This window comes from Oncorhynchus mykiss, chromosome 26 (genome assembly GCF_013265735.2).
Source record: "Oncorhynchus mykiss isolate Arlee chromosome 26, USDA_OmykA_1.1, whole genome shotgun sequence".
Classification (NCBI taxonomy): domain Eukaryota; kingdom Metazoa; phylum Chordata; class Actinopteri; order Salmoniformes; family Salmonidae; genus Oncorhynchus; species Oncorhynchus mykiss.
Genome location: NC_048590.1, coordinates 20,660,798 through 20,685,637, shown reverse-complemented (window position 1 = coordinate 20,685,637; position 24,840 = coordinate 20,660,798). Strand labels below are relative to the sequence as shown.

The 24,840-nt window shown below is 43.7% G+C and overlaps 1 protein-coding gene across 3 annotated transcripts in view; it reads right to left on the bottom strand.

Annotated features, from left to right (window-relative positions):
• Positions 1–24,840, bottom strand: part of LOC110506377 (zinc finger protein 536) — a 205,609-nt gene that overhangs the window by 171,231 nt on the left and 9,538 nt on the right. For 2 of the 3 annotated variants that reach the window (XM_036963204.1, XM_036963205.1), the window contains exon 2: positions 4,481–4,524. The gene's annotated coding sequence lies outside the window, so the exon portion shown is untranslated. Of the gene's footprint in view, positions 1–4,480; positions 4,525–15,404; positions 15,494–24,840 lie in introns of all 3 variants that reach the window. The other variant, XM_036963203.1, reaches the window with a different exon arrangement.

Below are 24,840 nucleotides of genomic sequence, written 5' to 3'. Positions count from 1 at the left end.
GATGATGCAAACTGAGAGGCAGCCACGACAACTGTTGTCTGTGCACTCATCATTATCATAATCACCTTCATCATCGTCATCATCATCACCCCACACAGATTGCATCATGGGAATAAATGTGTGGTGCCACCAGACGCGTGGAGCTTATTCCATGTCAGCGCCACTTTCTTTCCCCCCTCCCTCTCTCTCCCTCCCCCCCCCCTCCCTCTCTCTCTCTCTCTCTCATTTTCTTTCCCCCCTCCCTCTCTCTTTCCCCCCCTCTCTCTCTCACTCTCTCTCTACCCCCTCCCTCTCTCTCCCTCCCCCCCCTCCCTCTCTCTCTCTCTCTCTCTCTCATTTTCTTTCCCCCCTCCCTCTCTCTCTCTCATTTTCTTTCCCCCCTCCCTCTCTCTCTCTCTCATTTTCTTTCCCCCCTCCCTCTCTCATTCCCCCCCTCTCTCTCTCACTCTCTCTCTACCCCCTCCCTCTCTCTTTCCCCCCTCCCTCTCTCTCTCTACCCCCTCCCTCTCTCTTTCCCCCCTCCCTCTCTCACTCTACCCTGTCCCTCTCTCTTTCCCCCCTCCATCTCTCTCTCTCTCACTCTCACTCTACCCCATCCCTGTCTCTTTCCCCCCTCCCTCTCTCTTTCCCCCCTCTCTCTCGCCCTCTCTCTCTCTCTCTCTCTCTCTCTCTCTCTCTCTCTCTCTCTCTCTCTCTCTCTCTCTCTCTCTCTCTCTCTCTCTCTCTCTCTCTCTCTCTCTCTCTCTCTCTCTCTCTCTCTCTCTCTCTCTCTCTCTCTCTCTCTCTCTCTCTCTCTCTCTCTCTCTCTCTCTCTCTCTCTCTCTCTCTCTGTCTACCCCTCTCTGTCTACCCCTCTCTGTCTACCCCTCTCTGTCTACCCCTCTCTGTCTACCCCTCTCTGTCTACCCCCTCTCCTTCCCTTGCGCTCATTCTCTCTCCGTCTCTTAACCCCCCCCCTCTAAATGCCTGACTCACTCCAGACTGTGACGCTCTGCTTAGCTCTGGTCTGGTCTACTCTGGGTCCTGGAAGGAAACTGCTGAGCTCACAGCCTCCACCACCACCCCCACCCACCCACCTCCTCCTCCTCCTCCCCCTCCTCCTCCTCCTCCTCCTCCTCTCTCAACCCCCTCCTGAAGGATTTCCCCTATTAAGAGGGATGGGTCGATGAGGAGGAGCTAGAGGAGGAACAGGTGAGTCTACTGAATGGTAATGAGTCTGAATCTCTCCTTTGACTGGTCCATTTATGAGGACATAAACAAAGGTACTTTTCAACAGTAACCTTCCAGTCTTGGGTCCCCGTACAGTACCAGAGGGAACGTTTCTTTCATGCACATAAAACATGCAGAAAATACTCATCACATGGAGTGCATATCAAAGTCGGTAAATAACATTTTGACAGTATGTTATTTACAACCGACAAGCTTTTTGTCTAGAAATGTAATCAGACATTAGTAAATATGCTGACTCAGAAAGGCTGTTTTCTCCAACTGTTTATTGGTTACTCTCCGCTTATTTATGTGCGCCCTACTAAACAAAGACCTCCCACCATAACAAGAACAACAGTGTTGAACGCAGCCGAGTGTTTGATCTTGACATGTCTAAGTGACCACAGCTATCCCAACTACAGAGGGCTGGATGAACTGCGTGGTCAGAGGCATGTGCAGTGTGTGCATTTGTTGAGATACACTAAACTCTGGCCCATATTGTTTGGGTTTGAAATGGTTTCGTTTGATTTTCTCTGCTTGGAACCGGATACTTGAGACAAAAAAAGCCGTGGCTCAATACACGTTATCCTTAATGGAGTAGGATACATTCTGAACCATAGCATTTGAGAATGGAAAAATACATATGTGGGGTGAAAAGAGTGTTTTTGATGTAAAGTGTTAACAGCTGTGCTTGGTTCTGGGAGTGTGGAGGTCGGAGTGTGGTTTGACTCCGGGGTCAGGTGCCCCCCCCCCACCTGCCCGCCTCAGCTGCCCCTTGCTAAATGGAAACGAGATGTGATATTGTTCTAGTCATCACGGCCATCTGATGTCAATTTCACACAGTGGTGGGACCCTCCACAAGCTGGTCCATACCACCAACCACACGAGTAATAAACAAAACCAAGATAGGAACACACACACACACACACACACACACACGCACAAGCTTCCTTTCTGTGTCTCGCTGTCTCTCTCTCTGTCCTCTATCTCTTCCTTTCCCTCTGTTACAGTCTCCCGATCTATCTCTCCCTCCCCCTCTACCCACACTGGGATAAGTCATGAGGAAATTGATGCCCATGTTTTGTCCGACCACCTGTTCATTCTGGATACAAGTCTAAGAACCCAGTAAGGGTTAACCCTCTTTGGGGAGCGAGCGGGGGAGGTAGTTGGCACCCCAGTCAGAAACGTGCCCCCACGAGTGGCAGGCTGGCTCAGACCGTCCGGCTGGGTGGGACGGGAGCCCAGTCTTGGACCGGTCCACATCTCCCCCAAATCCTCCAGTCGCTCCAAACAGAGTCAGTATGCTGCCCCTCCATTACCCCCCCCCCCCCCCCCGCCCACACCCCCCCACCCCCATCCTATCCCAACCAGGAAATCATTGTCTCGGTCAATTTACATGCATTTATCTACGTTTTGAAGGACTCTTACCGTATGAAACCACAATGGTCTCGAAGGCTGTATGATCACCAACACGTGTAGACTATTCATGGAGAAAATAAAAGAAACATAACATTTTATATGAGATCATATTTTAATTATATTTTTAACCCATTGGCTGTTGGTTTAATGACTGAACATGATGTCTAGAACCACTCAGTGTGTGTCTAAAATGATAAACGATTGCCGTGCACTTGAAGCTCACATGTCTCTCACTCTGATCGAACACAAAGCCACCAGTGAACAATGGAGGCAGGGAAGCAGCGTTGTGTTACCTGCAGCGTGAGAAGACTCTCACATGTCCAAAACACCTCACACCACCACCGACTTGCCACCACTCGTCAAACTCACACAAAGTCATAGGAGCGGAAATAGGAAACCATTCTCACTAAAAACCTTCACAATCATCTCCTGAGAGAAAACAGCGCTCTTGTTTTTTTTTACTGAAAAAGGACAAATATTTTAAGAGGCAATGAATTTGGTGGAGCTGGATAGGATGTTGGTATATGTTTTACTAAAGGCAATATAATGGCATACTATTATTAGATCACATTAATCATGACTGCGCCAAAGGCACTGACAGCAGCACTGAAAAGGATTGAAAATGTTGGTAATGGATATAAATTACCCATTGTGTGATAAAAGGATTTTTGTTCACTAAGAAGGTAGGGATAAAACAGGAAACCTCTGAATGCATGTGTATAAAATATTGAATAATACAGGCTATCTGAGTGGGATTAACATTCACAGCGAATCCGATAGTAATAGTTTGACAATTAAAAGTGGACTAAACCCATCCAGTTAGAGAGGAGGATGGCGAGGTAGGAGAGTTGTTTTGACAGAGGTCTGTCAGTTGGCACGGCGATAATGAGTCACATCTCTCCTATATACGGTTATTTATTGCCGACTTGGCTCGCAAACAAAAGATCAATAATTTGGAGCAAATCTAATGTTGCCCCTGGCGCTAATATGGTCATCCATCACATCTGCCATCTTCATGTGGGAGATGGACTGAATTTGTGTTTATTTGAGATCAAATGCAATTACATCATATAGCTTTAATAACATCTGAGCCCCCCTGTGAGTATGTGTGGGTTTTTGATCATGCGTATGCATATACAGTATGCTTGTGAGATGTGTCACATACGTGTACATTCTAATATATTTACTGCTATAAGACGTGTTTCCACATCAATCTTCATTTCTTTCCACAGTCCTACATTTTGAAATATGAAGTGTGTCAACAGTCTATCCCCCCTTAGACGGCAAACGCACAAACATCCCTCACACAAATACACACATAGCACGGCCAGTCCCCCATTGAGACAACACAGAGCTAGTGAGGAGATCCCTCACTGACAAGCCCTGGGTGAGCCAGCTTAAGTCCACCTGGGCTCTGTCTGACTGTCTGCCTCTCAGAGTGAGGTGTGAGTCTGGCGAACGACAGACAGAGGTCATCTGTCACTGAGGATCCCTCCTGCCTAGGTGTTGCCCCACACACCTCCAGAGAAGGCCCTCGCAGGTAGACTAATAAGCATAAGGCACAGGGAGAGGCCCCACAGAGCCCCAAAGCACCTCCTCACACGACATCCCTCTCCCACTGTCACAGGCCCAGGACACTAACCTAACGACCTGCACTGCGCTTGATGATGACGCACACCACGAGCCAAACTGAAGCCATTTAAACGGGTATAGTCCCTAAAAAATTAATCAATTAAAATTGTAGATGGGTGTTGTTTTTGAGATAAATGGGGAATATGGAAATGTCAGTTGGGTCCAATTTCTCAGTCTCACCTCTATGTGGTATAACAGAAATACAGTAAGCATGGTTCCTCACCTAATGTGTTTTCTTTGGGTCTTCTAATTGACATCCGTAGATCACTGGAAAAGCAAATAACAGAGAGAGAGAGAGAGAGAGAGAGAGAGAGAGAGAGAGAGAGAGAGAGAGAGAGAGAGAGAGAGAGAGAGAGAGAGTGTTAATGACACACCAACAGACTCGTCTCCAAGAGCAGCATCGTAAATATCGCACAAACAGGAAATCATTAGCACCACAGATAAAAACAGATCAGGATCTCAGTTCAATAAATTAAATACATGTTGTCTATCGCATTACAAGAAAACATCGAGAGAGAATAAAACTTGAGAAACATGTGTTGGCATCATCTTAGGGATTTAGAGGTTAGTTAGTAAACAGTAAAGACGGATTGAACGATAAACTAGGAAATAGGCTAGTCTACAGCCTAGACTACAGACGTCGCACCAAACACACCCTCATAGTGAGCTCCGGAGTTTTTGCCAGGGGATTTCATGAAACTAAACAGTACGTCAAAGATCCTTACAACATAAGATGTCTCCCCTAAACACCACTGTCATGTTCCCTTCGCGTTCCTTTCTTCCCTTCTCAGACACGACTTTGGGTAGAGGAAAGAAGTTCTCCCTGAGCGTTTTAAGATGTCATTTTTAAAACATACATATCAAAGCTGCAGAAAGACAGATTTTTTCCCCTTCGGCTTCTCTGCTCTCGTACAATGTGGCTTTGAATAGGGAAGGAACTCAAAAGACGCTCTGAGATCTCTTTGCGATCCACTTCCTTGGGCCGACTGGCAACACATCATTTGTATTGATGCAATATTACATTTCAATATCGCATGTCAAAAGGCACAAAATGATAGATCATAGCCTAACTAAATGAATTATTAAAAGGTTGTGCTGGCTGTGCTATCAGCTTCTCTTACAATCAACTGTGTCTGAAAAGAACAGTTTGATACTGGCAGCATTTCAGTGTTTTTTTTTCTTCTTTTCGCTCCTAGTTTTATTTTTCTTCTCTCTTAAGTTTCGGACCACTGTAATGAATCTGGATTTGTGTCACCAAAAAATGTCCTCAAATCTCAAACCACATGAGCACAACAATAACCAGACCTTTCCAGTTAGTTATTTTCTGTCCTGTTCAATGAAAACGACTTCCAAAGTACTACGTTTGTTGCTAAAAAGAGTGAAGAGCGGGACTGATATAATGACATATTTGGAGTGGTACGATTTGTGTTTTCTTCATAATACATTATGTCCCTGGAGCTTTATCTCTCTATTTCCCCTGGTAAAACCCTGAAACCCTTTTTAGATTTGCCCATATTACACATGGCCTCCATTCTAGGTCAAATCTGTATCAGAAGTTCATGCACTGACAACAGAAGCCGTGTGACCTGGAACAGTTTAGCGCTTGTGATTCTACCAGGGAGCCAGAGAGGACGGAGGGTCTGAACCTCTTACGATCCTTGTACTTTAAAGAGTTAGAACAATGGGATAAAAGATAAAGAAGTGTTAACGATACATTTAAAGGAGTATTAAGGTCAGTGAAAATACTTGTGGCACACTGACACCCAAAGATACAGCACATCACCGGTTAGTATATTCAGTGATGTGTATTCATGGGCGCCAAGGGAAGCCGGGCTTCCCAAAAAACCTTCCCCAAAAATATATATACGTACTATACATATATATACAGTACCAGTCAAAAGTCTGGACACACCTAGTGTGTCACACTGCAGTTCAAAAGTGTGGGGTCACTTAGAAATGACCTTGTTTTTGAAAGAAAAGCACATTTTTTGTCCATTAAAATAACATAAAATTGATCAGAAATACTGTGTAGACATTGTTCATGTTGTAAATGACTATTGTACGTTGTAGAATAATAGTGAAGACATCAAAACTATGAAATACAGTGCCTTGCGAAAGTATTCGGCCCCCTTGAACTTTGCGACCTTTTGCCACATTTCAGGCTTCAAACATAAAGATATAAAACTGTATTTTTTTGTGAAGAATCAAAAACAAGTCGGACACAATCATGAAGTGGAAAGACATTTATTGGATATTCTAAAGTTTTTTAAGAAATCAAAAACTGAAAAATTGGGCGTGCAAAATTATTCAGCCCCTTTACTTTCAGTGCAGCAAACTCTCTCCAGAAGTTCAGTGAGGATCTCTGAATGATCCAATGTTGACCTAAATGACTAATGATGATAAATACAATCCACCTGTGTGTAATCAAGTCTCTGTATAAATGCACCTGCACTGTGATAGTCTCAGAGGTCCGTTAAAAGCGCAGAGAGCATCATGAAGAACAAGGAACACACCAGGCAGGTCCGAGACACTGTTGTGAAGAAGTTTAAAGCCAGATTTGGATACAAAAGATTTCCCAAGCTTTAAACATCCCAAGGAGCACTATGCAAGCGATAATATTGAAATGGAAGGAGTATCAGACCACTGCAAATCTACCAAGACCTGGCTGTCCCTCTAAACTTTCAACTCATACAAGGAGAAGACTGATCAGAGATGCAGCCAAGAGGCCCATGATCACTCTGGATGAACTGCAGAGATCTACAGCTGAGGTGGGAGACTCTGTCCATAGGACAACAATCAGTCGTATATTGCACAAATCTGGCCTTTATGGAAGAGTGGCAAGAAGAAAGCCATTTCTTAAAGATATCCATAAAAAGTGTTGTTTAAAGTTTGCCACAAGCCACCTGGGAGACACACCAAACATGTGGAAGAAGGTGCTCTGGTCAGATGAAACCAAAATTGAACTTTTTGGCAACAATGCAAAACGTTATGTTTGGCGTAAAAGCAACACAGCTGAACACACCATCCCCACTGTCAAACATGGTGGTGGCAGCATCATGGTTTGGGCCTGCTTTTCTTCAGCAGGGACAGGGAAGATGGTTAAAATTGATGGGAAGATGGATGGAGCCAAATACAGGACCATTCTGGAAGAAAACCTGATGGAGTCTGCAAAAGACCTGAGACTGGGATGGAGATTTGTCTTCCAACAAGACAATGATCCAAAACATAAAGCAAAATCTACAATGGAATGGTTCAAAAATAAACATATCCAGGTGTTAGAATGGCCAAGTCAAAGTCCAGACCTGAATCCAATTGAGAATCTGTGGAAAGAACTGAAAACTGATGTTCACAAATGCTCTCCATCCAACCTCACTGAGCTCGAGCTGTTTTGCAAGGAGGAATGGGAAAAAATGTCAGTCTCTCAATGTGCAAAACTTTGTTAAAAAAGTTTGAAATATCCAATAAATGTCGTTCCACTTCATGATTGTGTCCCACTTGTTGATTCTTCACAAAAAAATACAGTTTTATATCTTTATGTTTGAAGCTTGAAATGTGGCAAAAGGTCGCAAAGTTCAAGGGGGCCGAATACTTTCGCAAGGCACTGTAACTCATGGAATCGTGTAGTAACCAAAAAAAGTGTTAAACAAATCAAAATATATTTTATATTTGAGATTCTTCAAAGTAGCCACCCTTTGCCTTGATGACAGCTTTGCACACTCTTGGCATTCTCTCAACCAGCTTCACCTGGAATGATTTTCCAAAAGTCTTGAAGGAGTTCCCACATATGCTGAGCACTTGTTGGCTGCTTTTCCTTCACTCTGTGGTCCAACTCTTCCCAGACCAACTCAATTGGGTTAAGTTTGGGTGATTGTGGAGGCCAGGTCATCTGATGCAGCACTCAATCATTCTCCTTCTTGGTCAAATAGCCCTTACACAGCCTGCAGGTGTGTTGGGTCATTGTCCTGTTGAAAAATAAAGGACAGTCCCACTAATCGCTCCAGAAAGCTGTGGTAGCCATGCTGGTTAAGTGTGCCTTGAATTCTAAATAAATCAAAGACAGTGTCACAAGCAAAGCACCCCCACACCATCACACCTCCTCCTCCATGCTTCACGGTGGGATCCACACATGCGGAGATCATCTGTTCACCTACCCTGTGTCTCACAAAGACAAGCGGTTGGAACCAAAAATCTCAAATTTGGACTCATCACACCAAAGGACAGATTTCCACCGGTCTAATGTCCATTGCTCATGTTTCTTGGCCGAAGCAACTCTCTTCTTCATATTGGTGTCCTTTAGTAGTGGTTTCTTTGCCGCAATTCGACCATGAAGGCCTGATTCAAGCAGTCTCCTCTGAACAGTTGATGTTGAGTTGCAGTTAACTCTAATGAACGTATCCTCAGCAGCAGAGGAATCTCTGGGTCTTCTTTCCTGTGGCGATCTTCATGAGAAACAGTTTCATCATAGCGCTTGATGGTTTTTGTGACTGCACTTGAAGAAACTTTCAAAGTTCTTGAAATTTTCCAGATTGCCTGACCTTCATGTCTTAAAGTAATGATGGACTGTCGATTATCTTTGCTAATTTGAACTGTTCTTGCCATAATATGTATTTGGTATTTTGCCAAATAGGGCTATCTTCTGTATACCACCCCTACCTTGTCACTGATTGGCTCAAACGCATTAAGAAGGACAGAAATTCCACAAATGAACTTTTAACAAGGCACACCTGTTAATTGAAATGCAAGCTGGTTGAGAGAATGCCAAGAGTGTGCAAAGATGTCATCAAGGCAAAGGGTGGCTATTTGAATAATCTCAAATATAACAAATATTTTGATTTGTAACCAAACACTTGTTTGTTTAACACTTTTTTGGTTACTACATGATTCCATATGTGTTATTTCATAGTTTTGATGTCTTCACTATTATTATACAATGTAGAAAATAGTAAAAATTATGAAAAACCCTTGAATGAGTAGGTGTGTCCAAACTTTTGACTGGTACTGTATATATAGTGGTACTGCATATAACACTGACATTCAAAAGTTTGCGGTCACTTAGAAATGTCCTTATTTTTTAAAGAAAAGCACATTTTTTGTCCATTAAAATAACATCAAATTGATCAGAAATACAGTGTAGACATTGTTCATGTTGTAAAGGACTATTGTAGCTGGAAACGGCTGATTTTTAATGGGATATCTACATGGGCGTACAGAGGCCCATTATCAGCAACCATCACTCCTGTGTTCCAATGGCACGTTGTATTAGCTAATCCAGGTTTATAATTTTAAAAGGCTAATTGATTATTAGATAACCCTTTTGCAATTTTGTTAGCACAGCTGAAAACTGTTGTTCTAATTAAAGAAGCAATAAAACTGGCCTTCTTTAGTCTAGTTGAGTATCTGGAGCATCAGCATTTGTGGGTTTGATTACAGGCTCAAAATGGCCAGAAACAAAGAACTTTCTTCTGAAACTCGTCAGCCTATTCTTTTTTCTGAGAAATTAAGGCTATAACATGCGAGAAATTGCCAAGAAACGGATGATTTCTTTGCAACTCTCAAATCAAATCAAATCTAATTTTATTTGTCACATACACATGGTTAGCAGATGTTAATGCGAGTGTAGCGAAATGCTTGTGCTTCTAGTTCTGACAATGCAGTAATAACCAACAAGTAATCTAACTAACAATTCCAAAACTACTGTCTTATACACAGTGTAAGGGGATAAAGAATATGTACATAAGGATATATGAATGAGTGATGGTACAGAGCAGCATAGGCAGGATACAGTAGATGGTATCGAGTACAGTATATACATGAGGTGAGTATGTAAACAAAGTGGCATAATTAAAGTGGCTAGTGATATATTTACATCATTTCCCATCAATTCCCATTATTAAAGTGGCTGGAGTTGAGTCAGTGACAGTGTCAGTGTGTTGGCAGCAGCCACTCAATGTTAGTGACTCTGCCTAGAAGGCCAGCATCCCAGAGTCGCCTCTTCACTGTTGACGTTGAGACTGGTGTTTTGCGGGTACCATTTAATGAAGCTGCCAGTTGAGGACTTGTGAGGCATCTGTTTCTCAAACTAGACACTCTAATGTAATTGTCCTCTTGCTCAGTTGTGCACCAGGGCCTCCCACTCCTCTTTCTATTCTGGTTAGAGCCAGTTTGCGCTGTTCTGTTAAGGGTGCATGTATGAAAGAGTCATAGACCGTTTCATAGACTGTTTCATCAACCCTACAAGTAGGGTGAGTTTGTACAAGTAGGGTCTGTTTGTCACTATTAGACTAAGCATAGATGATTTGATGATGTTGAAATGTTGAAGTTGAAATGGTGCTGGAATAGTGGAGGCAGCTCCTGTTTTCTTTGCGACATGAGGTACCATGGTTCTAAATCAATAGTTGTTTAGTAGTCCGAAAATGTTGGAAACATTACCTTGCTTGACCATGCTGTAGGTCAGGTAACTGTGTCTCCTTAATGTCTCAGCCTTAGGCCTATATATCACGGTGGCAAGGCATATGAACTAACAGGTTATAGAGCAAGCAATGCAATTATCACAACACATAAGTTGTAATCTGCCTTTGTTTTCTGGCTTGGCTTCCCCGGTGATTTTACCCACTCACTGCTACTGCAGCGTTTGGATACCATCACCTTTGATGAACTGAAGGACAGGATAGTCTTTCTAATATTACATTCCTGTCTCACCATATTGAGTTGCTAAATGCTACAAGATGAAAATACTGCTGTGGTTGTTGTCTGGTTTAGATTGAGATGTATTTCGTCTGTGTGTGTGTGTGTGTGTGTGTGTGTGTGTGTGCGTGTGTGTGTGTGTGTGTGTGGTTGTGTGTGTGTGTGTGTGTGTGTGTGTGTGTGTGTGTGTGTAATGTGTGTGTGTGTGTAATGTGTGTGTGTGTGTGTGTGTGTGTGTGTGTGTGTGTGTGTGTGTGTGTGTGTGTGAGAGAAGTGAGGGCCAACGGCGGGAGTGTTGGGGGTGACAATGACATCATAAACTCTGGAGGTTTTAATTGGAGGGTCCAGATTGTTGGACTGGTGACCCCGCAGAAGTCATGGCCACCATTAGCGTCCAGACCGCATGCTAACAAACAGAATCTGTGCATGTTAGCGCTGGCGAAAATTCAATTTGAGCTCTTTGTCTGCCTGATGCCTTGCCCTAACGATGGTCTCTTTTTTTTTTCCTTAAACAACAGAACACAGAGGAGTCGTTAGGACCCTCTCTTCATTACTTCAAAAAACCAATCATTAGACACCAGAGTATATACGTAATTAGAAAATCACTTCCTTTGCAATCCTGGCTAAGTAGTTTACATACTGTAATTACAGGGACAAAATCAATTTTTAATCATTTCACTGATTGGGCTCATCAGCTCAGTAGGAACATTGTATCCTGCTTGTTGTGCGAAAGCAACATCTGGGCTAAAACAATTACCCTTTTGTGTTCCAAAACTATTCAGAAACAGGCTTTCTGCAGCACCCGATGATTGTCATGTAGCCTGACTGCAGCCATCTCTCCCCCTGCCCTTGACTTGAGCATGGAGGATCACGTTTAAAGCCTTATAAATCAATACACTATAATAAGCTGCTCTTGGGGAAAAGAAGCATACTGCTTTTTTAACACCTTTAGTTTTTTCTTCCTGTTGTTGTCGGCGGTGGTGGTGGTGGGGGTGGTGTTTTTTTTGCTGTTGCTTTTCACTAAATAAAAAGAGAAGCGAATGTCGTTTCCCCTGAATAAATATGACCTTTCTAATATGTTGTTCCATTCAGCGTACAAATAGAGTATTGTTTAAATCTCATGTTCCCAACGCAAACCTGTGATTTATAATCATCCCTGTTGTTACAGAGCATACGCGAGGTAGAGGGACTGGATGAGTACTTTCCATGTTTGGTTAAGTGAGAAAAGGATCTGACATAGCAAACTTCAAACAAAAGTCTTCCTGCTATGTTTCACCCTTCAGTGACTAATACAATGCTTTGTATTCCGGTCTGCAAGATGCAGGATCGATCCACATTAGTCTGAACTCTCCTTCGCTCACTTTGAAAACTGAGGAAATCAGATTTGGGAAGAAGAGAAAAAAAAAGAAAATGAGTGAATGCATTGATCACTCTCGGTGTATGCAAATTACATTTGCCTCTATTTTATTTTTTTTACTGATCAATAGGGTTAATTAAGAGATTCGTTTTAACTGCACTTTTGGAATCCTGTTTTGAGCAGTCGACCTCAGAAATCATCCCGCTGTCCCTCCGTATCCATGGAAATGAAAGGCGGGTAAGAGGGGCAAGAGGGGCCATAAATCGGAAAATCCAATTCGACCATGAGCACGGGTGTCACGGTAAAATATGAAAGCAAAGACAGCTCACAGGTAGATAGATCATCAGTTATATGCCGGTGAGGCAACATTTTAAAAAGTTTATACACAGACTTTTTCCACTGCAGGCAGGGCCATCCCCAAATAGTGTGGTGAGTAGGCTAGTTCCAGGGTCGTCCACAGGTTGTACTTTGACCGCGGCTATGGCTGATATCGTTCAGAGAAAAGTTTCCGCTATTGTTGGGCTGGCCCCCATGAGTATGAGTGCCATGTGTGGTAGCGAGAGTATCAGCAGCGGTGCTGGTGGTAAACGAGATTAATAATGGACGCTTTTTACAATTATTATTATTCCCAAAATGCTCTTTTGTGATTTGCTTTGAAGGGGGGAAGCGCTGGGAAGATCAGCCCGCGAAAGGGGGGCGCTCATTTGGAGAGCTTTTCCAATTATACAATTAGTCAGGAATGTAGGGCAGCAGCCTCTGTGTTCCGATCGCTCCGACCCTGGAAAGCAAGAGCCTTTTTCTTCCTCACTGGTCGTGCACAATAAAATAAATAATCATTTAAAAAAACAGATCCGAGGCCTGGGCACCAGCGAAAGTCCGGGTGGACGCCGCGTAGGCGGATCCCAAAAGAGTGAAACTAACAAACGGTGACCTTATTCGTGCCGATTGCGTGCGAACGACCCATGCAATCCACTCTATGCTAATAGACAAAGTCAAGGGGTCAGGGTTTTCTGTTTAAATACCGCTCTTTGAGTTGAACGGCTTTTTGTGCATTTTTTTTCTCCAATCGGTACAGTGTGTTGTGGGTTGATTGGGTGGCTTTGGCAAAGGACACCAACAAGTCCTAATTATGCATTGTGAATCTCATTTATTTATTTATTTATTGAGGGTGAAGAGATTTTAATTTGATAATTTTTCCTTTTGATTGTCCTCGTCCTATGCCTGGTACTAAGTTTACTAGTTCAATATATATATATATATTTTTTACCATCTGTTTCCCTGTTGATTTTCTGTAAGCTCTCTATACTGATTACAGCCATGACTACATGAACCTCTTCAATAATTATCCTGCAATAAAAAAAAACAACATGCAAAATGATTATTATCATTAAAACTCCTTACCAAGACTGTCACTCCTTCAACTAATTCTGTCAAAACTGTCAGAGGCTAAATGTGTCCCTTGGATGCCAATCATGTCATATTTCTAACAGCAGGATGTATTCTCACAACAGTGACAGGCTGCGCTCACTGAATCCATCCAAAGGCCATGGTGGAAAAAGTCCCCTCATTCAGATCAAACTGCTATAAACTAACTCATAAGAGAACCTTCTGCTGTCTCGACGTCCCTAAATGATCCAAAAATACTCGACATTCCTCTTTTACGTCATGTCTGTGGAACGTCAATAGCACATACTGGAAGGGAGAGAGAAGGTGAGTTGAGAAGTAAGGTACGTATTTATGGAATCCTCTTAGTAGCTAGTCCCTGTACTTGTGATGGCCCAGATATCATTTGGAGAAAGCCTGACGATTGCGTGCATATGTGCCTTGTGTGAGAATGCGTCAGCGAGAGCATGTGTTTGTGATGGATCCAATATGACTGAGATCTGTCTCACATACCTCTGATGTCGCACAAGCCAAAAGACTGACTCACTATTTTAGATTTGATTTATACATCTCAGCATGCAAATGCAGTCCAAAACACCAGCGACAATTACCAAGGCTGTTACACTGTTACAACATAGCACACATTTTTTTAAATATGGCATTTAACGTAATCTAAGATTGAAATACTTTTGGATTGCTCTGTATTAAAAAAAATATATATATATAAATATATATATTTATATAAATAACAAACTAAATTTTTAAATGATAAAATATATAGTATCATTAGTGTATTGTATAGCGTATAAAGGCTGTCTGACACTTTGACTTCGGAGTCCTGCGGGCTATATAAGACAGCTGTCATATAATTCAAGTTCAAACAGTGGAATATTTTTTCAATAAATGTTATAGCTAGATTTTTCCAGCTTCAAGAAAAAAAAAGTTTCCATTGATTAGCACTTTGCAAGCAATCCATTTTTACAAACCGGCTTGACCTCTCTCACTGGACGAGGGTCTACTATGAATTAAAAGAAAACAATTCCAGGGAAGGGATTGCGGGCAAGGAGAAGAGAGAGCATTCAAGAAAAAGAGATGTATAGAGTGAGAAAGAGAAAAGAGATGTGTGTGAGAACGATAGAGGACAGACGTGATCTAACCTGTACATTGGGACGGTAAAGAGAGGGAGTACATATTTTGAGATGATAATGATAGTGATGGTGAGGAGGACATTGCAAACTGCTGGCAGACCCCGTCAGCCGAGCCCTGATGCAGACAGATCCTTCACCCTCCATGTCACATGATCTACCATCAGTCTCAGAGATGGGGATATATCGCCACAAGCTCCAGAAATAATGGGTGCACCTGTTTACCGTGTCACCTCTGTTTGCTAATTGTCTCCTTGAGCTACATTGGGGAAGTAAATGCGTCTCGGCTTTTGACAGGCGGGCGTTTATTTAGAAATCACATTACTTCCAGCGCAATTGTTCTTTTTTCTTTTGGGGGGGGGGGGGGGGGGGGGGGGGGGGATCTAGGAAAGTTAAATGAGAGTGCTGTGCTACAGATTTCACTTCCTGATTAGGGGAGGTGACAGCGTTGAGCTGAAAAGTTCACATTCACTTGTTCAATTCCACCCCAGAACCATGCCAGGGAGGAGGGGGAGTGTGACAGACATCTTTAATATCCTGCTCTTTACGTGATCAATCGGGGTGCCACTGATCCATACCTGCAGTACTGCCACCTCACCGACGTAGCTCAGGAAGAACACAGACAGGTTTGCAGAGGGAAGGGGGGGGGGGGGGGGGAGACAAGCGCCTGTAAACAAAGCAGACAAACCAGGACATTCAGTGCAGGTGCTATTGAAGTTTGACAAGAGTGCACAATGGCGACAGAGAAAACAACACCAACATACCCATTACAGTAAGCACTTTCCAAACATTTGATCATTTTCATAAAATTCTGCGAACTAGTGCAAGTACAGTAGTACAAGTACAGTCAATACACAGAGAAGCCTAAATGAAATGCAAGTGTTATAATGACAGTAAGAACAGGTATGGTCCACGGCATATGGTACGGGGAGAAAAAAACACTGAGAAGGGTTACATTTACGTTTGATAATCGAAACAGAGGCTAAGTCCTCCAAAATGACATGCGCTACAAAACGTGAAACAAACCTTCAACGCACAGAATGTTACGCAATCCTACATTAAAGGCCTGCCGCTTCACACAAGGCAAATAATCAGGTCGGCATGAGCCACGTGAACTACACGTCCTGCTCTCCCTCTATAGTAGAGCGTAACTCAGTGAGTGGGTTTGGGTTGAGGCCTCACGTCGAGTCAGAGTGAGTGGGGCTGGGGAGCTGGGGCTGGAGCTGGGGCAGAGGGGCACAGATGTGGTTCTCAAAGGAGGCCACCCCAGGAGCCTGCAAGGGGAATTCTTATCCCCACTACTATTTCAATAGGAAAAGACACACACACACACACACACACACACACACACACACACACACACACACACACACACACACACACACACACACACACACACACACACACACACACACACACACAAAGGCACACTTGCCTTAAGTCACATTCTAAATTGGCTCCCAGGAGCATTTCCCCTACCTTGTTCACCAAAGGCATTGTGTATGTTTTCTGAGTGCTTAGCATATGCCGGGTAACGTGAGATCTCCTCTGCGCACACTCACATTGTTTCCAGAAGTTGTTGCATTTTTTTCTCCCCCTTTAAGTATTTCCCATCAGGAGCTTAATTAAATTCAAAATAGTTCACATATACCTACTATGCAGGATCGCACAAGCCGCCCACCCTGCAAGCCCCGATAGAGACGCAAGACTGGGAGCAACAAAAAAAAGTAGAGAAGGAGAAAAAAACAGTAAAGAAACAGAGAGAGAAAACTCCTGCTCTCAGAATCCTGTTTGTCATGGATGATACTTTGCTACTCTGGGGTCTTTCAGATGTTCCTTCGAGAGGGGTTGAGTTGAGTAGCTCACCTCTCCTGTCTTAGAAAGATTCAGCCCAACAGTCATGGCATACCCAATAGTTGGTACTAGGTCGGTGGGTGGTGTGGTCAACGATGGTGTGAGATTTGGGCCATACGGTAACTGCCAAAAAGACCCATGGAAAGGGGTGAAGGACTCCTACCTCACTAGTTCTCCAGAAAGTATAAACGTACACAGTGGCTTGATACCAGAGTATGCAGGAAATACTATAGCATTTTTTTAGACAGGATAACCTTTGCTGTGTTTATCCTATTACGCATTGTGTTCTTTTAATGCTAGCGTAATACACGGGGGTGAAAACAATGTGTATAGCACATGCAGTGTTTAAGCAGGGGAATGTCAGTCAAGAGCAGACAAGTGTTGATTTTACACACACTATAGACACCACACACACTACACACACTCATTCCCCTTCCCATACTACACCAGCCTGGCAGACAAAGTTAACATTTTAACTGCAAATATTCCTTGCCTCCAATAGTCCAATGTAATTCATTTTCCATCTCTGTTCATTAATCATTGTTAAAATTAGTGATCCATTTCTTCCACTCTGCCATCTGCACTCAGCTTCGTTACAAACATGACACCTTCCCGCATAATAAAAGCTGACAGCAACGAGGATGCCTTTCCAAATAGCTTTTTGCATATGTGCACCTCTACAACTAATGCTGTTGTCAGACAAAAGTAGGTTATTTAAGGAGCGCTCCTGCTAGAACAATCACACACACACACACACACACATACACACACACACACACACAGACACACAGACACACACGCAGACACACACACACATGCACAGAAAGACACACACACACACACACACACACACACACACATGCATGGATAGAGAGGTATATAGAGACCCACAAATATCCATGTGTCCCAGGTATATACTGTATACACAATTTGATATAAACCAAATCAAACACACACTACCAGATGTGCCTAATCTTGAATGGAATGTGGTAAAATCCTGATAATAAATCTCCACATTTTCACTATAGAAAGCAAAGTTATGAAATCAGAGATTCGGAAACATTAACAATCACCAGAGAGACAACAATGGGACCGTTGTTGTTCTTCATGTGCTGTTTAAGTAGGCAAGATTTTATTCCAATTTAGAAAGATTAGTACTCTGTTGTTCTTTTCTACTTTCTTTTATACATACAGATCTTAAGAGGGATACAGTGTGTGTGTGTGTGTGTGTGTGTGTGTGTGTGTGTGTGTGATAATCTGATACATGGTTCAGACTAACTATTGTTGACTATTTGATACCAGAACATTCACATTGGATATTTCTGTTTATTACAATGAATATATGGTGACACAGTACAGTCCTTTGTTCTCTGTAAGTATGCACTCATGAATGTATTAGCATGTATGCTTATGTCAATGTGTATGTGTGCGTGTGCGTGTGGAGTAGGGTGTGAGGGTGTGTGCGTGGAGTAGGAGAATTGTGTGTGTACGGGAAGTAGGAGCAGTGCAGTGCAGTGCAGTGCAGTGTGTGATGTGTGATGTGTGTGTGGTGTGTGGAGTAGGGTGTGAGGGTGTGTGCGTGGAGTAGGAGAATTGTGGGTGTACGGGAAGTAGGAGCAGTGCAGTGCAGTGCAGTGTATATTGTGTGATGTGTGATGTGTGATGTGTGATGTGTGATGTGTGTGTGTGTGTGTGTGTGTGTGTGAAAGGAAGTGTCTCAGTTGGCTGAAACAGAGGTCCAGACAGTGGAGCTGCTTGGCTGAGGAGAGCAGGGTCCTATAACGAGCCGCCTGGGCCAGATGATGCCCATCGCAGGTCACACAAGCCACACACAATCCCCCCAATACCCAGGCCAGAAGCCTCTGTTTGCCTTCCCCAGGATGGGGCTCTGCTCCCCCCAGTCCCCCCCAGTCCTCCATGGTCCCCCCTTAACGCCCGTCAGCCCCCAGATCTGCCGTACGGCCTCCCTGGTGAGGTGTCGCTGGAAGCCCCCAGGCACACCACATTAATCTATATAATGCCCTCAAAGAGTGGGCTTTTTCACACCGCTAACTGCCAAGGCCTACGAGGGGCAGGGGGCTGCGCCATGGTTCAGCTGTTCGCCCAACTGGCGTCTGCACACACACACACAAGAACACACACACATACTGACGCTATAGGCTCTGATTGACTCAATAAAGGTATACCTTCATCAAATGGCTAGCAGAAACCCCTGCAATCTTAGGAGGGCTGGACTTTTCAGGCAAACAGCAAATAGAAAAGAAGCTAAATCATCTTGACATTCACCAACGTGTAGCCCAAGAGAAAGCCACGGCTTCAGTTATTTCTCCCATCCACTAATTTGGTTCTCCTTAACCCCCCACACCCCTGCAGCGCACATACACACATGCACACACACTGACACGTTTAATTTCAGGTTCTCAGCACATCTGAATTACAGAAAACTGATGAAGGATGGAGGCCAGGCCCCTCCGGACTGATTAGCATCATTTAAGAAAGCGTTCCTTTTTGCTCGGCTCAGCGACCGCCCAGCCTACAAGATGGGTGGCCTTTCAGCATTAGAAGTCAATATGGAGTAAACTCATTTGAATTGAACATGGAGGAAAACCACTCCAGCGTCTGGGCCTCTGCATTTTTTGAAGTCTTCATATACTCGTTCAATGACCCAACTGAGCTTTAAAATGCACATTACTATAGGACGTAAAGTAGCAAATGTACATAAATCGAGAGGACAAATAAGGAACATTTTAAAGGTATAAAGTAATAAGACAGAACACATTTTTTTGCCTCTAAATTATATAAGCCATGCAAATGGCTTAAAATTTTGTAAAGCTTTTCAGAAAATCCTACTTATGGTTGCCATTCTGTGCCAAAAAGTTCATCTGGCCTGTAAATTTAAGCATGGATTACAAATATTCAAATCATGAGCTTACTGTTCAAATAAACATTTCCAACAGGGAAAAAGTTGCAAGGCATACACTTTCAACATAATTCCTCCTCTGGCATCGCCCTCCCCTCACTCCTAATAAAACAAAAAGAACAAAAAATACAAAACAAAGAACGGAGTTGAAAGGTCGTCTTTTTTCATTTACCGTCCGACTGCATAAACACCCCTGATGAAATCTAATGAATGTAATTGTAACCACCTATACAATCCCAGTTTGGCAGCCTTGGTTATGTCCTGATATCCTGGGTGGGACAATAGGGTAAGTTATTACAGTTGAATGAGAAGGGGAAAAAAAGAACACAAAAGAAAAAACACGTCTTAAGCCGGTCAGCTGCCCGCCACATGGTAGAAATAATAAGGACTGAAGTCACAATGAGTTCAGCTTTGGTTTCCTAATCACTTCCTTTATAAAGGACCCATCTCGTTGTAGAGGGGCTGTGCCATTGCAAGGGGTCTGACCAGTTATCAGGCAGACAGTGCGGCTTCACTAAAGGAAGGGCACCCTAAACCTGACCCACAGAGATCTTGACCTTGACCCCTCCAATGTCTCCTATTTTTCGCCCAGCTTGGGTGAGACGGACCCAGGCAGTGTAGGGCCTAGGCAATTGTAATGATAGCCGGCGTTACTCTGAGATTAAAATAGCCCCTCTCCTCGGCTCCCGCCGAGCGCTGCATTAAAGTCTTCCACATTGCAAAATTGCAAACAGATGCATCTCAAGTACCTGCAAATAATCTGCCAAGACCAATTTCAAAAGGGAGATTTCAAAATATGTGGAAGTCATTAGGACGAGTATTATTTTTGTGAGGAGCAGGCAACCAGGAGTGGCTCCACAAGCAGATGGGTGCTGCTTTTATTTAGGAAGAAAGGCCCAATGTATTATTCCTCCATAAATGAAGATGCATAACATAGTATGAGACAATTACAGGCAAAATATTGACGTTTCAAAGGCAACAAAAGAATGTAAAATGTCCATTTTTTTTGTCCATCTTTCATCTCCTTTGAGACTTCTTTGGGGCTCTTCAGAGAAGATATGAAATAAGACAGAGAGATCTAACAGTGTTGTGTATTAAAGCTAAAATAATTAAATGCCTCTCTCTCCCGAAGAAGAAATGTTTCGGAGGTCTAATTTGCAACTGCTGCTGTTGTTGTTTTTCTGTTGAAGCGAGGGTATCGGACGTTCTAGGCTCCTCAGTGTAGCTTTAAAGCACCGAATCACAGCATTCTCCAATTAAAGATGATTTCAGCACCATGCACTGCAAAAAAAAACTTCATTAGAATGTACATCAAACTGACAACATATATACTACTCTGTGTGCAATGCATGCGTCGTCAAAATGCACATTTTCTCACTTGCCAAGCCAACATATATTACCCTTTTGTTTCTGTAGCAGATTAATCTTAATATCAAATACAATTTGATTAATAAGCTGTAAGGTTAGTGCTCTTACGTGGACTATAGTGAATGTTTGACTCTCCCAAAAAGTGGCGAAATCGCTGTCCTTGAAACAATAAGCATTCAATCAAATTCTTCATAATTGTAACAGTAGGAAGCGGTTCAGACTTTCCGCCCACAACAAACACGCTTTGTTCTCCTGTTATGAGAGAGAGGGACACAATCAAGTGCGTGAGAACGCCAGGAATGCAGCATTTTCGAGCGATTCCTCTCCAACTCCTCTCCCTTTTGGGTCGCCCATATTATTTGCTTCCTGTCTCATTGTAGCTGGCAAAAGAAAATTCTGTAATTGAGCAGTACAGAACATGTGCCCTCCCTGCTCGAAGATGACAGATGGATTATAAAAACTTCAAAGCCAAGCATTTGGAGCACCAGGGGAGAGATGGTAGGTATTTGAACTATCATTCTTTACCCAGGAGACAATGGCTGCCTGACATGGTGCATACATCAAGAAATAGTGCAACCACACAGACATAATCTCCCCCCTTATCCCCCCCCTCTCTTACTGCTATATATTTAACATCCTGTTACGAGCTACTTTCAGCCAAGCACAAGAACACACGTTACCGTAAGAGAGGGAGGCTTACACATACAAGGATAGCAAAGAAAGGATTGCTTTTTATTTTTTAACAGTTAGCCACCCGATTTTCTAACATGTTGTTCTATTTCACTGTAGGTCGTCATCAGTGTCTTGACTCTGAAATAATAATTAACATGTAGAGGGTAGGGACGGGTTTTAACCCCTGCAACGACATCATGATAAACATGCCTGTAAGGATGTAAGCTACTGTAACCAAAGCGAGATAGTGGCTGGTGATTTCTAGAATCATCTTATAAGCATGATTTATGAAAGCGGCCATCTGTCGGTCTTCCTTAAGCACGGAGGCCACCTTTAATAATATAAGGACAAGATGTGAGCTGGCCATAGAAGGACGTGCATTGGGAACACTTGAAGAGACACACAATTACGAGAGAGCTACAGAGTAGTGATGCTATCTGCAATTGTCCCTTTGTTCACACACACACAAGCACACTCCTAAAACTCTTCGACAAACATACACACACACCGCCTCCACCCTTCTCTCTCTCTCTCTCTCTCTCTGTCTAACACGCACGCACACACACACACAGTGGGTCATATGGAAGCTAATTACTGTTGACCTCCACAGTCACACCGTTTAACCCCAGTCCCTGGCACAGTGACCCCTGTCTAAATTAGCCAGGCCTAACTCTGGAAACCAGAGCTTGCTTAATCCCTCAAGTCCTATTCTGGTACTGGTCGCACAAGGGTTCCACCGAAAGCCGAAGTCGCGGCTCAAACAAGACACCATGATACACAGTTTAGAGTTTAGATCATCAAAGTCCCCCAGGTGGTGAACTACTCCTTACGGAAATCCCATAGGTTCAGAGTAGTGACAGTCTCGAAAGACTGTCTTCGTCACATCCACGTGAAGGTTAATTCACACAAATGTTAGTTTCCTACAAACACACACAGCCTTAGAAAACGTGCACCCAAACCACAGGGAGACGTCAATAGAAGTCTTTCAGTCAGCCGGGATTTTGTTAAGCGGTTAACATTGAGCCTCCAGTGCGCTGTGTTCTAACTAAGGCTGCTGGCCTCTGACCTCCTGTGACCTGGATGTGACTCCCCGTTTGACCTTGGGGGCCGGCGAGGTTCTCCACTCTCGAGCATCTGCCAGTGGGCTCATTATGCAGCCCTCCCTCCATGTGGTCACCTTTTCAACGTCCGTCAGGATTTCCAATCTAATCCCTCTGGATCATCCCATCGATGCTAAGGGTGTTTATGTGTAATGGATCCCATCTACCCCCCCCAATCCTACCACACCTGCCCCTCCCTCTTGTCTTTTCAATTTAGCCCTTGATTCATTAAATCAGTCAGTCATTTCATTGCTTGTCCAACAACACGAATGGTGATGTTGTATGGTTGAAGTCCTGTTTACTGGGTTCAGGTCCTGGAATATTTTGGGTCTTCTGACTCTTGGACTGGCTTCTAAATAGTTATTTGTGTAAATTAGCAAAATCTCTCGAGAATTAAATGAGGCAATTCTGTTGGGGAAGATAATCCATCAAAAAATGGGTTGCATTGTTGACGTGTCCTAAATAAACACAGTACGATGGTATAATAAATACAATGGGACGATCCTCTCTTTACGCTCCCTGTTCCTCTTTCCCGACACCCAACAGCATGGGGAAGCAGACGCACCGTTCCTCCCTCATCCTCATTACTAACTAACTACGCTGTTTGATTAAAAGCGTGTAAGAAAAAAAAAAAAAAAAACAGGCCGAACCTCCATAATTAAGATCCCTTCACAGATTACCTCTGACAACAAAAGCGTGGAGAGAAGGGCCGCCTGCAGCCGGGGAAATTGGATGAAAAAGAGAGTGAGGACGGGCCTGACCCCTCTCGGCTCCATGCTAGCACCGGCCTTGCCTGGATCAAATGTGCTCCCCAGCAGGAGAGGGACTCCCACCGGATACGATCCAGGGCCTGGGGGGGGTACAGCTACATGACCCATATCAAAGTACCTCGGGCATTGTACTACAACTACAAAGCATGCACAAGCTTCAGCGTATCACACAAACATACACACATTCATACAGTGTGTACAAACCTTTGGGTTCTGTCCTTATACAGTCTGCTAAAGATAAATACAATTGGAAACCAACACAGACCAAATTAAATCCCACTGTGTCGCTATCATAAACGCAAAATGACTAACACTGATCCACATTACCTAAGCGCTTATAATCAGCCAGTTCTGAAAACGATAGCTAACGTCTGCTATTACCTAGCTACAGTATAGTAATTCTACTGTTACGGTTCATTCCAGATTTCATACATGTGTTTCTCATGTTGCCATACTCCAGCTAGTCTGGGCATCCACTCACTAACACGTTCCCCGCTAAGCACCCCACCCAAGGGGACCAAGAGCAGCTTCCTTCACCTGAGCCTTTCAACCTACGACCCGATGGTCAGAGATCCATCTCCCTACCCACCGCTCCACGCTGACGCCCATTATCCTGTGGGTCCTTTGCCTCCGACTCAGAGCGGGAGGCCATTAATATAATCACAGGGATCTAGTGTGTGCTGGAGAGCCCCGAGGCTACAGCAATCAGAGGAAAGTGAGAGAGAGAGGAATAAACTCCACCCAAATCTCCGGAAAACGTTCCCATTCCGACGGCGCTGAAATGGATCGGTCCAGAACGTCACTGGGTGAGGGGGGTGGGGGGGTGGGGGGGGGGGGTACGCCGAAGTTAGCGTTTTAACAGAGACCTCCCAAGACGGCGGGGTTGGGGAATAACACATGAATCTTCTCTACAACCTAGGCTGTGCCTGGTTGATCTAACGATGACTGGTCACAGAACCATCTTCATGCAAATTTAAACAGAGAAGATATTTCATTGCACTAATGATGCCTCCCCCCCACATAAAAAGCCTAAACTATCAACACCAGGCAAAAGTTCACCACTCTAACAAGTACATCATCTGTGTGGTCATCATTAGCTTAATCTGCCAGATGATGAGGTGGCTACATGGGGAATACAGCGTGAAGAACTGTAAAGAACTCCAGGAGCTTGGGATGGGTCCTCACACCAGGCTATTGGAGGTCTGTGGGTGCAACCCGATCACTACAAAGACAACACAAAGAATTGTCTGAAACCACCTGACCACAGAGGGGCATGATGGGTCTGGTGTGAGCCCCTTGTGCAGAGAGCAGGTCCGGGTGAGCTGAGCTT